Source organism: Octopus bimaculoides, chromosome 5 (assembly GCF_001194135.2).
Source record: "Octopus bimaculoides isolate UCB-OBI-ISO-001 chromosome 5, ASM119413v2, whole genome shotgun sequence".
Classification (NCBI taxonomy): domain Eukaryota; kingdom Metazoa; phylum Mollusca; class Cephalopoda; order Octopoda; family Octopodidae; genus Octopus; species Octopus bimaculoides.
Window position 1 is genome coordinate 77199081 of NC_068985.1, and position 14824 is coordinate 77213904.

Below are 14824 nucleotides of genomic sequence, written 5' to 3' on the forward strand. Positions count from 1 at the left end.
AGGTTAGCTGAGTTAGAGGTTAAAATAACCGTCTAAAGAATAGAAGTATCCACTATACTACCGGTATATTACCTATGTTTAACCATGGGCATAAATCATAGGTAAAAACAATGATAAACATGAGTTTATCAAGAATCAAAATTTAAAGAAAACAGAAAATTGAGAAATATTGATGAACAATTGTATGTATGTATGTATGTATGTATGTATGTATGTATCTATCTATCTATCTATCTATTTATCTATCTCAGAGTCATTCATCCACTCTATCTATATATCTATCCAACTGTGTACCCATCCATATATTCATCTCTTTATCACTCTCTACTTGATATAAATTTTCGCCTAAATGTTCTCGTTTATGAAAAATAGTTTCTTCCTTCCCTTCTTCTCTTCTTCAACTTATTTGCTAGAGTACGCATTTGTGTTACTGTTTTTTATTTTATTGTTGTTGCTGTTGTATTTATGATTATGGTTACGAGTAGATATTTTGTAGTGCTACTCATCAACCATATCAACAACAATAAATACACACACACACATACACATAGAGGCATACACACTCTCACACTTGCGCGGGGACGACACCATCCTAACGTCTGAAATATAAACGCAGATTAAATCTTTAGAGAGAAGGTAGCCGCATAAAAATTTACCTGCTCTTCCTATCAATCACTAATTTACAATGAGAAAATTTTATTACTCAAAAGACATTTTTTGCACTTCACTGATTTTTAGGTTAAAATATCTAGTTTCTTAATCTTTGTTCTCAGGTTTTTGTTACTATTACCAAGGCTCCAAGAAAAACCGCCTGTATCACAATACTCTGTCTGCAGTACTCTAGGATATCACACTTCAGGTTGGTGTAACATTCTATATTATACTTTTTCCATTTGATTTCAAAATTCCGTGTTAGATGAGAATGCATAGTTTCTTCGACGACTAAGATATCTATCCTGTTCTGTTCTGTTCTGTTCTTTCAATTCTTTTATAGAAAAGTCTCACAAGCTCGCTTCATTGTTTACAAGGACTAGCGGTTCTATTCCCTGTCCTCCATGTCTTGGACCCTTTGGTCAATAAAAGAAATTATTATTATTGTTAACAGAGTTGTGTTTATTTTCGATAATTATCGAAGTTTTGCTGACGTCGGTCAATGAATTTCATGTGGAGCAGTTAAGTATCATCGGTTTGTGTTTATATGTCTTTAGTGAAGTTATCACCACAGTTTGAAAGATACTTCTTCTACTTAAAAAAACCTTCTAATAACAAGAAACCGGCTGTAGAAATATTCTCCGTTTCAAATGAAACTGAAATGAAACCTTTTTGCTATGTATGTTCTATTTTCTTATTTACAGACAACTTAATATTGCTGCCATGCAGATAACAACAACAACAACCAGTCTTCTTATTCTTTCAATCACCATTATTACCACATTGGCATCGCTAAAAGTAGATGCGAAAGAACTCGGACATAATTGTACAACTACAATTTCTCCCAATGTCAGCAAGAGTTTAAATCGTTTAGTAAAATCAGGCAGAAAGGTTTTCAATTTTGAAGTCCATGTATCTGATAAAAGACTTGATGATTTTCTGAAGCCTGTACCACTGAATTATTTTGCAAATGCTAGGCATTTCTCGTGGATTCCAAATAAACCTGACGGTTTAAATGCGTATAAAAATGTTCCCTATGACTTTCCACTTTACTCTCTTAATTTATTAGATGCGTATATCGCTACTCCAAGCATCAATATCGATATAAATTGTGCAAAACAAAATATTCGTAGATACGATGTAATACATTTGATTTTCGAGGAACTGAAGAGAATTGTATTTACCGATGAATTACAAATGGGAGAATCTGGATACATGTGTTTTTTTATCAGTTTGTTACACGAAGTGAAGAAGAACAGTCCTTATGCGTTTCTAGCTTACAGAAGATTGGGTATGAATCGAAAGATACTGAAGAACTACTGCTGTGAATTACATAAAAATGAAAGCTATGTTTATCAAGCGAAATCCATTTGTTCTGGAAATATCATTGATAACAGTTCATTTAATAATTATGCAAATATCGTCGGAGCAATTTTGTGGGCATTTTCCCCATTGTTTATTCGTTTTACATCAAAAGCTGAAATACCTTCATATTCCCATCAGTTCAATCTAGTCCAATTTGCTCACGATGAATTTTTATTTAGAATTAAATACACGTTACCAAACAAATCAGAATGGATTAATGAAAAACATAGTATTTACAGTTTCTCTCATTTTGTATCTTGGTTATTTTGTTTTCACCATTCCACGTTCTTTGCTTCAAGATTAAGAAGATTCATTCTTATTCTGTTTTCTCTTTCAGTTATTTTCTTGTGTATTTTAATGCATTATTTTTTTTTATATGAAACGGTGACAATACTTGTACAAGATCGTATTCCATTGGGTTATCGTGCCTTAATACTAGGAATCTCAGAAAGCTATGAAAATACAGATGGTTTTCTCGGGGGTCCCTTAGTTTGTGTTATTGGCTACATATTTTTAAGCTGCATTGTCTTCATTCTTCCCAGTCGGTTAAGTGAGACTATCGCTTATAGTACATTACATCAAAGATCCACTTGTACGTTTCTAATTCAAAATATCAAATTATTAAACAACTATGGGAATTTAAATGTTTCTACACTTCAAAATTATGATCTACTTTATGCAATAATGAAAGCTAACATTTCTACTGCTTTAAATCCAAATTTCTGGTGTTTAATAATATATACTTGGATTAAACGTTTACAAAAAATTTGGTTTTATTACTACGAGAGAAATATTTTTAGCCAATTCATATTACTTTGGATCTATATTGCGATTACAATTTTATTTGCTGTATTTTCTATCTGTGAACTACTTCTGTGCCTCGTTTATTACGGAATTCCAACTGTTTATTTGATTTTTACATTACCATTAAGTTACTTCAAAGTATATATTTTCCCTCTGTATGTAAAAAATAATTATTTTTTCATGATTATTGCTGTAATTGTATCGTTTTTATCATTTCCATTTTTTACATTATGGGTACTTTATTCAAGCTACGTGTTTCTAATGAGTTTTCAAATCATTTGTAGATATATATTTTCAATAGCTATCGCAATGCTTGCTAAACCTGATGCTGTTGGTGATGTATGGTTTGTTGCCATGTTTTTCTTCTACGGGTCTGCTGTTATGAGTACTATTCTGAAACAGTACCACACTATCCTGCTTGAAACTATAAAGTTAACCAAAACTCTTCGTCCAAGTTTAGTTCAGTCAAAATATGGAGAGGAATTCATTAATGCCAAACTGTTCAAAGTAATCGTTAACAATCATTATCCTTTGAGACACGAGATTGGTAAATCCATTGTAAAACTATTTCTGGTCGTATCTTTTTTCTTTGCTTGTAACAATATAATAAGTCAACACGACTTGGATCTATCAGCATCCACAAAGATTGCATTATTGTTGATGACGACTATGATACCAAAATCATTATCGATAATCAATACTAAATTTCATTTTGATATATTCCTGTCAAGTGAAATTATTGACACAATTAATGTATTTGAAGAATGAAATATATCGAAGAGCAGTTTATAAAATTTTTAGCTTCGCCTAAAAAATCCCTTATAAGAATCTTTAACTATTTTAATAAGTAAAACTAGTGCAGACACCGGACGGACATACACGCACACACACACACGCACACATGCACGCACGCACGCACGTACGTACGTACGTATATATGTATGTATGTATGTGTGTATGTATGTATGTATGTATGTATGTATGTATGTATGTATGTATGTATGTCAGGTCGCTCTTATGTGCTACTGGTAACATGTAACCCAGTACAACCTGTTGCACGATCGGGTCGTCGGCGACTAAACCGGCAACCTCACCAACCTTATTTGGTGAGGATGGTGACTGTTGGACACCCTGCGGGATAAAAAGCAAAACCCGTCAAAGGGCGGAAGAACTCAGAAGAGTCAACGGCCATTCAATAAAGTATGTAAAGTTGTGTGCGTGTATTTTGTGTTGTGTGTGTGTGTGTGTGTGTGTGTGTGTGTGTGTGTGTGTATTCATGTGTGTATTTTTTTAATGAACTTTTATCAATAATTTTATGTATGTGATGTGCATGGCAATTTTTGTTTCTTTGATAAATGTATATATCTTTTATATTTTTATTTGTATTTATATTTTTTTTATCATGTTCAGTGTATATAATGGTGTGTATTCATTATTACTAACTTTGTGGCTGTTAATGTGTGTCTCTGTGTGTGTCGGTGTGAGTGCATGGAAAACCCCTACGATGGGCGGATAGTAGCTCTTTAGTCTTGAATGACAAGCTGTCTAGGAGAAGGATACTCCGAAATTAAACCTTAAGTCTCAATGAACATCCATTGATGAGGATCTATTCCTTTTTATGGGTTATGCTTTTGGTACTTAGAGAGTGGGATTTGGTGAGTGCAAGCTCTCTCCTTACTTCAAAAAGTTTCTGGCATCGGTATTGCTTTAGCAAATTTTGCTTAAGTTATACGAGCTCAGTAAATGGGGCTGGTTGTAGCCCGAAAAAATGGCTTAAATGCAATTATGAGATCCATAAGCTATGAAAATGTAAATGACAAAAAGGGCTTGGGATCCAGAGATGAACAGGTCTGGCCCAGCAGGTGCCCCAGTGTACCGCGGCCTGGGCTCGGTCGTCGTTCTGCCCCTGCGTTTAGCAACAGCAACAGACAAGTTTCCATGAATATTGGATGCTGAAATGTAAGAACATTATTAGATTCAAAATCAAATTAAAGATACCCAGAGAGAAAGTCTGCTCTTATTGGTATGGTGATGCAAAAGTATGCAATAGACATTGTAGTATTATCAGAGGCTAGATTGCTTGGGAAAGGTAACTTTACTGAGAAATCCAGTGGCTACACATTTTATTGGAGTGAGAAAGAAGAAAAAGAAAATTACAAAAAAGTAAGTTGCGTTGCTTTTGCTCTGAAAACCTCCTTGGTTGATAAGTTAGAGGAATTGCCATGTTGCCCTCAAGAAAAGGTAGGTATGTAACACTTGTTAGTGTTTATGCACCAACTATGAATGCAAGTGAAAATGAAAAGCTTTCCTTTTATGATGTGCTGAAAGAAAATACCCGCAAAATTCCACACAAGGATGCGATAATCATACTGGGCGATTCTAATGCTAGAATTGGTAAAGATCATGAGATATGGGGTGTGATTGGAAGACACGGGGTGGGAAATTGTAACAACAATGGCTTACTTTTGTTACAGATGTTTTCTGAGCTAAATCTATTTATTAGGAGCAGTGCTTTTCAGCAAAAAGATAAATTCAAAACTAGATGGAAGCACCCCGGTTCAAAACAATGGCACCTGATAGACTGTATGATAACTAGAAAGCGAGATAAGGAGAATTTATGTATAATCTGGGTTATGCGAGGAGCAGAATGTTGGACAGATCATCGCTTGGTTCGTGGGAAGATCAAGTTTAAAGTGAAACCAAAAAGTAGACAAAGTGGCACTGGCATCTCTAAACATCTGAATGGGAATTTCCTTAAGGATAAAACAGTTAGAGTAGAATTTCATCAGAAGATCAAAAATTTGGATTGGCCAGATGAGTGGATGGACTTCAGAGGACAACTATACAATTTAAGTAAAGAAGCTTTAAGAAGAAAGAAGAAAAAACATCAAGATTGGTTTGATGAAAGTGATGGAAATATTCAACATATGTTGGAAGGAAAAAGAAAGGCATTGCATTCATTACTAGCAAATAATTCTGATCAAAATAGAGCTTTTTTTCAAAGAGATAAAAGCAGATGTGCAAAGAAAGATTTGAAGCATGCAGGTGGCAGAAGAAAGCAGAAGAGATAGAGGCTGCTTCCAATGTTAAGAACACTAAGTTATTATATACTCTCCTTCATGAGGTGTATGGGCCATCATTTCCTACTTTGGCTCATGTGAAGAATAGTAATGGTGTTTTATCGAGGGAGCCCAAAGACATCTTAAAACGATGGGAGAAACATTTCAATGAACTTCTGAATCGACCATCAGTTGTTGATGAAAAAAGTATTGATATGATTCCACAGAATGCACCTATTGAGTGCTTAAATGACACTCCGTCAGTGGAGGAAACAATACAAGCAGTACCAAAGCTGAACAATGGCAAAGCACCGGAAGTTGATAGCTTGAATATAGAACTATTTGAGTTTGGGAGGTGGGGTATTACTTGCTAGAAATGCTGACAGCAGTAATATAAAAGATATGGAAAAATGAAGTTATGTCAAAAGACTGGAAGGATGCAGTCATGGAAGTTGTGTTCAGGGGTAAGGGACAAAAGGATGGATGCCATAACTTTCGTGGTATTTGCCTGCTTGCTACAACCGGCAAAGTTTTATCACGAATAATGTTGGACCGGCTGCAGATGTATATAGCAAATGAGATTCTTCTTGAATCACAGAGTGGATTCAGAAATGATAGGGTACTGTTGACATGATCCTCTCTGCACGGCAGTTACTGGAAAAGTGTATGGAACAGAACTTCATCAAGTATTCATTGATCTTACTAAGATTTTTGACTCTGTCAGTCGAACTGCCTTGTGGGAGATCTTGAGGAGACTTGGAGATAAGTCTTAAAGCAGTTTCATGATGGCATGGAAGTAAGGATCAACATTGGTGGAAAGCTCTCGGAGCCCATCTCTGTCATGAATGGAGTAAAACAAGGTGACATACTAGCACCCACTCTCTTCACCCTATATTTTACTATAGTTTTTCAGTTGGCTTTCAAAGGGTCCTATAAAAGCATATATATATATATATATATATATCAGATATCGCACAACAGGAAAAATCTTTAACATCAAAAGACTGTCAGCTAAGTCAAGGACGTCTTCAACTCTTATTAGAGACCTCCTCTATGCATATTGTGATATTGTCACTGATACTGAAGATGACAAGAAAAATCTTATGAATGCAATTTCAAAGGCTTGTGAGGCACTTGGCTGAACCATAAAAATAACCAAAACTGTTGTCATGTTTCAGCCAGCACCAGGAATGCCATACATAGAACCTGGTATCTTCGTGTATGGAAGAAAACTTGCTGCGGTTTCTAAGTTTGTTTACTTAGGGAGCACACTAAACACATCAACAAATCTTGATGATTAAGTGTCACTACGCATTCAGAAAGCCGGTTTTGCTTTTGGCAAACTGGAAGACCGCCTACGGTCTAGACATGGTATTTCCACTACGACAAAGATTTAGGTATACAATACATGTATCTTAACCTCTTTATTGTATGCTTGCGAAACCTGGACTGTGTATCATAAGCACTTAAAACTTATGGAACATTTTTATCAACAATGTCTGAGAAGGATTTTGAGGATCAGCTAGAAAATGTTTGTGAGTGACGATGAGGTGTTTGAAAGAGGGAAATGCTTCAGTATTGAAGCTTTGCTATTGCAGTACAAATTGAGATGGAGTGGACACTTAGTAAGAGTGGTAGACAGCAGAATGCTTAAACAACTTTTTTATGGAGAATTGGTGACAGGTAAGCATCTGTCCCACAAACCAAAGATGAGGTACAAAGATTGTCTGAAGTCGGGATTGAATAAGATAAATGTTCCAATTGACAACTGGGAAGATTTTGCGCATTGCTGAGAAAAATGGAAAAAAGTTGTGCATGAAGGTAAAAATAAATTTGAAAGGAAGAGAATGGAGCATGCAAAGATCAAAAGAAAGATGTGAAAAAGTGACAGGAATGATGTTCTAACAAACATTAATGAACGTGATGATCTTACATGTGATGAATGTGGAAAGATTTGTCTTAGTGAGGTTGGGCTAAAGAGCCATATGAAATCACACATTGCACAACCACACATTGATTATAGTTGGGCGAATGTATACTCTATCATAAAATATGCAGATCAAAAAGGGGCTTGAAAAAACAGTAAAGTTCGTGGAGCTGTAAACTATACAAGCACCAAGTTTTCTTGCACTAATTGTCAAAAAACATGCAAGTCTTTGGCAGGCCTCAAAAGCCATATTCGTGCAGCTCAAATATGATATTCTGGGGCATAAAAAATCAGGCAATAGCTCTACTCGAAATCGAGTTGGCAATCATCAGTTATGTATGATGATTGTCAACACACACACACACACACACACACACACACACACACACACACACATACACGCGCGCGCACGCACACACATTCACACGCACGCACGCATGCAAACACACATGCATACGCGCGCGCGCGCGCACACATACATACATACATACATACACACACATATACATACATACATGCATGCATACATGCATACATACATACATACATACACGCATGCATACTCCAATAAGTCATCTTCCTGTGATTAGTAAAGTCTTTGAATCTATTATTAAGGTAGATTTGGTCAGGTACTCTGACTCTCCAGGCTTCTTTCTGAGTTTCAATAGAGTTTTCGTGTACCTAGATCTACTACCGACATTTTCATTGTCATATCCTTTTTTACTCTAGACACAAGGCCCGAAATTTTGGGGAAGGGGGCTATTCGATTAGATCGACCCCTGTGCGTAATTGGTACTTAATTTATCGACCCGATAAGATGAAAGGCAAAGTCGACATCGGCGGAATTTGAACTCAGAACGTAAAGACAGACGAAATACCGCTAAGCATTTCGCCCGGTGTGCTAACGTTGCTGCCAGCTCGCCCTGTCGTTCATTTAACTCTTCTAGTGAAGCTAAGGCCATCGATTGTGATATCTCAAAATCGTCTGAGGAAGGGTGGCACACTGGGCTGATTCATAAGCCAGATTCTATGCTCTGTCTGGGCTTTTCTTTACTATCAACACTGTTCTTTCAAATCACAGAATCAAGGCTAGCAGTAAAAAAAGAAAAAGATTAAAGAAAAATCCAGAAACTCCACAATAGCTGTGATCCGTGGTTCGACAAACAAAATTACATAATTCTCACTGCCACGATCAAACTCTTTGGCCCTGACGTGGACAAAAACGAATCACTCCCAATGACAACAACAACAATAGCGAAAGAGAAGTGACCTACAAGCAGTCCTTCAAAAAGACATATGCACACTTCTTCGAAAGACCCAATACAATACAAATAGATAAAATTAATGAGCTTGAACAAAATTTAGATTTTCATTCGTAAGACTAACAACGATTTAGTATACTGCTTACAGTACAAATGGACAAAGAAATGGGATCGGTTTTAGATAGCACATGACGTGCGACCTGAATTGTCTACTGTAAACCAAGAGTTCCTCACCGAAGATTCTGAAATCTTCAGCTAAAAGCAATACAGGAAGTTAGTTGCGGAGCTACGTCATCAGAAACATGGCGTACCCTAATCAACACAAGAAGACTTTTAAACTTTATATGAGTACATTATTGTAATTTTTGTATCTTCCATCTTTTGAATTTTCTTTGAATTTTGTTGCATTTCTCTCAGTTCTTGTTAATAAATAAAGATTATTATTACTGTCATGTTTTCGTTGTTGTTGTTGATTTATTTTCTACAAGCTGTTCCAAGTCTCATTCAGACATCTCCAAGAACAATAATTTACACGTTTTATTGTGTGTGTTATTTGAGTAACACGGATAGATTTCAGGCAAAGGAAACCATATACTGAAAATTAGATGCCATTATATGTTTGTTGTGATATTTGCGATTTTGAAAGATTTTAAGAAATTCAAATATTCTCAGGTCGATGGTGTTTTTCTTAGGATGCGAGCTATACGGATTAGAACAATATTTTGAAGTTCTGATACTTTATAGTTTTCTGGAATTTAAAGTATTTAAGAGAACCATTTGGTGTTTAGCCAAAGTGCCTAAGGTTACAGGTATAGTTCTCTTAATTAGATGCCACATATTTGAGACCTCTTTTTCAAGGTCCGTGTATCAACTCCAGTTTTCACAGTGTTTTCACAGTGTTTTCACAGAGGCGGTGCAGTTTTCTGGAGTTATCATTATTATTATTATTATTATTATTATTATTATTATTATTGAGTGAGAGAGCAGTGCATGCCATCAAAGTGACATTGGGGTAAAATATACGAAACCCAATGTACCCATCATGACTACCTATTTGATATGGGTACACCAGGCAGGTGCATCACAACCATATGTGTGCGACATGGTGATCTCATATAAAGATAAACAGCGCATGGCTTTGCAGGTGGGGGCCCAGTTAGAGTAGCCCATCCCGTTCAAAAGGTCCTTGAATAAGGGGTGTATAAGGATGTTGAACGAAACACCCATGCTTCCACAGGCAAATTATTAAAATCCCAAAGAATTCCTCTCAATACATGGCTCTGATGCTCCACCACTACTTCTGCTCGTTGTTAGAGATGCACGTATCGTCAGCCATCAAGCGACATGCTCAACTGGTTAAGAGCAGAAGCCGTGAGAACCAGTGCCTGGTACTACATCAGAGCATTTGTTATTATTAATTATTATTATTATCATAACCCTTGCACAGCTTCTACCGCTGGAGATGTACTACAGTGTCAGCTGTTCACTACCAATGAACTAAGGTAACACCTTTTATTTTTCGAGCACCTTCCGGAGTATTCGAGCGGTTCCAAGCAGTGCTGTTTTCTGAAGTGCTCCACCTTTATTGCAGCCCCTATTTGTTCCACGTACTTCTCGAGATTTTTGCTCACTGTTCCCAGGGCTCCAACAATTATTGATAATACTGCTACCTTTTTCATCGGCCACAACTACTTAACTACCCAAGCTAACCTGTCATATCTCTCAACTTTTCTTTCTTCCTTATCGCATACCTTTTTTTTAGCTGGGCATGCTATATCTATGATCCAGCATAATTTATTTTCTTTCTCAATTAAGACTATGTCTGGCTTCCTATTCTCTATCTCATGATCGCACTGAATCATAAAATCCCATAGTATCTTTCATATCTATTTCCGAAGATGCCTTCAGGTTTGTGGTCGTACCAATTTTTTGCTCTGTCAAGTCCATACTTGTTGCAAAGTGTCCAATGAACAAGCCTAGCTATATTGTCGTGGCGTCTCTTATATTCCTCCTAGGCTAGTGGCGTACATTGGCTGGTAATATGCCATACGGTTTCGCCATTTTGTCTACAGGTTCTGCATTTATCACTTTCTGCTGTGTTGTCTATTCTGTATTTTATGTAGTTTGTTCTTAGTGCTGGCTCTTGGGCAGCACAAATTAGAGCCCCCGTTTCCGGTTTTAAATCACTTTTAGTCATCCACAGCCATCTTTTTTCTCCGTCTGTCTTATTTTCAACATCCCTATGAAATTGACCATACATTCTTTTCTTTACCCACCTATTTTCTGTTTCATTAGTTTTCAATTTCTTGTATATTGTTTATCTTTGCAATCTTTCATCCTACCCGAGCCTGACCTTCTTATTCTAATAATAGCGGTTCTGTGGCATTTTTTACATACCATGCTATGTTGTTTTCTTCTGCTCTAATGCTGTGTTCGCATCCAATAAGTCTTTTTCCTCCCTCTTTTTCTTGGTACATACAGTCTGTTTGTGTCACTTTTTGGGTGGAGTATCCTATAACTAGTTAGCAACTTCCTTGTCTTTCTGGCTAAGCTGTTTAGTTCGTCTACTGTCCATGCGATCACCCCTTCTCTATATCTAAGGAATGAAACTGCTCAGGTGTTGATAACTTCGATCTTATTCCGTCTGTTTAATTTCGACTTAAGGATTAGTCTCAGTCTGAGGAAGTACCCCACCTTAAATTTTTCTGTGATTTCTTTCTCCAATTTATCCATTTCCAAAATCCCCAAGTACTTATAGCCCGTCTCTTCTATCTGCTTCATAACTTCCCCCGACGGTATCGTTAGCCCATCCATACATTTGATTTTGCCTCTCTTCAAGACTAACACACCACACTCTCTCAGTCCGAACTCCATTCTGATATCAGTTCTGAAGGTATACTCTGTATCAACGAGAGAACTGACTTGGGTTTCATCTTTACCATAAAGTTTGAGGTCAACCATGAATAACAAATGGTTGACTTTGTTGGTGGCTTTTGAATACATACCTAGCCTTTGCTTTCCTCAAAATCAGTGTAAGTGGTATCAAGCACAGTACAAAGATCAGTGGAGACAGGCAGTCCATTTGGAAGATGCCCCTCCTAATTTCTACTGTCCCTAAACTTCTTCCGTATGCTGTCAGGTCCGTCCTCCAATTCGTCATACTTTTTCCAAGCAATCGCTCGACATTCGATGCAATACCAAAGAGGTTCGTACACTCCATAATCCAAGAATGTGGGATCATATCGTACGCCTTACGATAGTCGATCCATGACATGGCTAAGTTAGTTTTCCTCCTCTTGCAGTCTCTGAGTACAGTTTTGTCTATCAGGAGTTGATCCTTGGTACCTCTGTACTTACGCTTGCAATCCTTCTGCTCATGTGGCAGGACTCCATTTTTTTCCAGATGTTCGTACATTGACTCTGCGAGTATTCCAGTCAATAACTTCCACATAAGTGGCAAGCAGGATATCGGCCTGTAATTGTCTACCGTATTGCCTTTTTCGATGTTTTTCAGGCACAGCACTGTCCTACCCAATGTCAACCACTCTGGTGTTACTTGGTCTGCATTTAACAAGGTGTTGAGTTGCGCAGCTATTCGTGCATGACGTTCACCAAATCTTTTGATCCAGTAGCCTTGAATCCCATCTGGTCCCGGGGCCCTTCAGTTGCTCATTTATTTTGCTGATTTCCTTCACTTCCCAAACTGAAATGACTCGTTCTGCTTGCTTTGGACAGACTACTGTTTGTTTCAGTTCTTGCAACGATTCAGCATCCTTCTGGTGCTCCTTGTCTTTGCCCCAGATGTCACTCCAAAACCTTTAACTTTCAATGCAATCTGGTATCATATATGATATTGCCTTGTCATTTGAGCCCTGTTTGTCTGCGAATCCATAAGTCAGAACCTGTATTCGTGCATTTGTCATTATGTTGGGTGTATTAATGTTTAAAATACAGAATCAGCGATCTAGCCGAGCTGTATTTTATCTATTTGTTTAAGCATGCGAGATAGAAAAGTACCTAAAGTAGGTAGAAGAATATAGCGAAGGCTGGTAGAAGAATATAGCGAAGGCTGTCTATTACGAGGGATAAGGGAATGTCACATCCGATTGCTCAGTGTTGTGAAAATCGGCAAATCCACGAGAGAAGTTCGTTGGGGAATTTAATGAAGAGTTATTACCCTTGCACAATGATCAGAATGTTTCCACTGGACCAAAATAATGCCTATAGAGAGGGTTTCGTGGATTCAGCTGCAATGATATGTGTTGAGAAATGCGCAGATTAGGGACAGAAAGAAGAGGAGACGTGAAGGCTAATCTTAATATAAGGGGCCGAAATGTAGATGTATATGTTTGTCAATATTATGGTATGACTGAGATACGGGAGTTTTTGAAGAGTTGCCTCCCTTAGCATAAAGTTTTCCTAAGGAATTTAGTGGTTGTTTTAGCATTTTCAGTAATCAGACTACGGCCATGCTGGGACACCGCCTTGAAGATGCTTAACAAATCGACACCATTTCTTTCTTCCTTATGCCTGGTACTTTTTTTATTGCCTTCATTTACCGAAACACTAATTTACGACAACGTAAACACACCAACAAGAGTTATCAAGCGCTGTTGGGAGACAAACAGACATAAACATATCTATCTATCTATCTATCTATCTATCTATCTATCTATCTATCTATCTATCTATCTATCTGTCTGTCTAACTGTCTGCCTCTCTATCTCGCTTTCTCTACCTCGCTCTCTCTATCTATGCGTGTGTGTGTGTGTGTGTGTGTGTGTGTGTGTGTGTGTGTGTGTGTGTGTGTGTTTGTGTGTGTGTATGTGTGTATGTGTGTGTTTGTGTGTGTGTGCGTGTGTGAAGTATCCCATCATGCACCAGTTTACAACAATTGATGCTAGATTTAGTAATGTGCGCCGACGGATGCATATCCACAAGCATAATGTCCACTTAAGTGAAGTGAAATAGCGGCAAGCCAGTGAGCCAGCAAGCGGCGGAGTTTTGCTAAGTGCTGGACGTTGCTGTTGTAGTAATCGTCGTGTTAGGAAGATCCATAGGTATTTCCTGTTGGTGTGGATAACCACAGCATAAGTGTGTGATGACGAGTGCAGGGGTGTGGTGATGTGTTGAGGAGCATTTGTGGGTAAGATTGGGACATAGTAGTAGTAAGGGCAGTGTGGCATGAGAGTGAAGGACTATTGACTAATTGGCAGCGGCAAAGTGAAATCTGAAAGCGAGTGAGCGTGTGCTAGTTGCAAGTAGTGTATTTGGGAGTTAGAATAAAAGAAAGGAAGAAAGTTTGATCAGCCGATGCAATAGTGAACTGGTAGAAGAAAAGTAGAGTAACGACTTGAAAATTGTGACAAAAGTGAGTATAGATTGTAAAATGTTAAAAGCTGCTTGCATTTAGTCATTTATTAGAATAAAGGTACTAAAATGCAGGTTGACAATTGCTTACGGCCATATCACGCTGAGAGCACCGGTTCTCGTCCGATCACCGATGTTATGCAACGTCGAGCCTAGTGAGTACTTAGATGGGTGTCCGCTTGGGAAACCTAGGTGCTGTAAGCATCGCACACTTTTTGTTTAATGTTATTACTTGTAAAAAGTTTTATAAGTTTTCACCTATGCCTCTGGCAGCTGAAATTATAAAGAAACTTTAGAGTAGATTTTATATTTTCTTTTCCTTCTTCTCTCTCTTTTTTTCATTTCACTCGCTTCTATTGCAAGAGGCGTTCAACCGTTCACTGCTG

At 37.5% G+C, this 14824-nt stretch overlaps 1 pseudogene; it reads left to right on the forward strand.

Annotated features, from left to right (window-relative positions):
• Positions 1–14523: 14523 nt before the first annotated feature.
• LOC128247959 (5S ribosomal RNA) lies at positions 14524–14642 on the forward strand (annotated as a pseudogene).
• Positions 14643–14824: the final 182 nt, after the last annotated feature.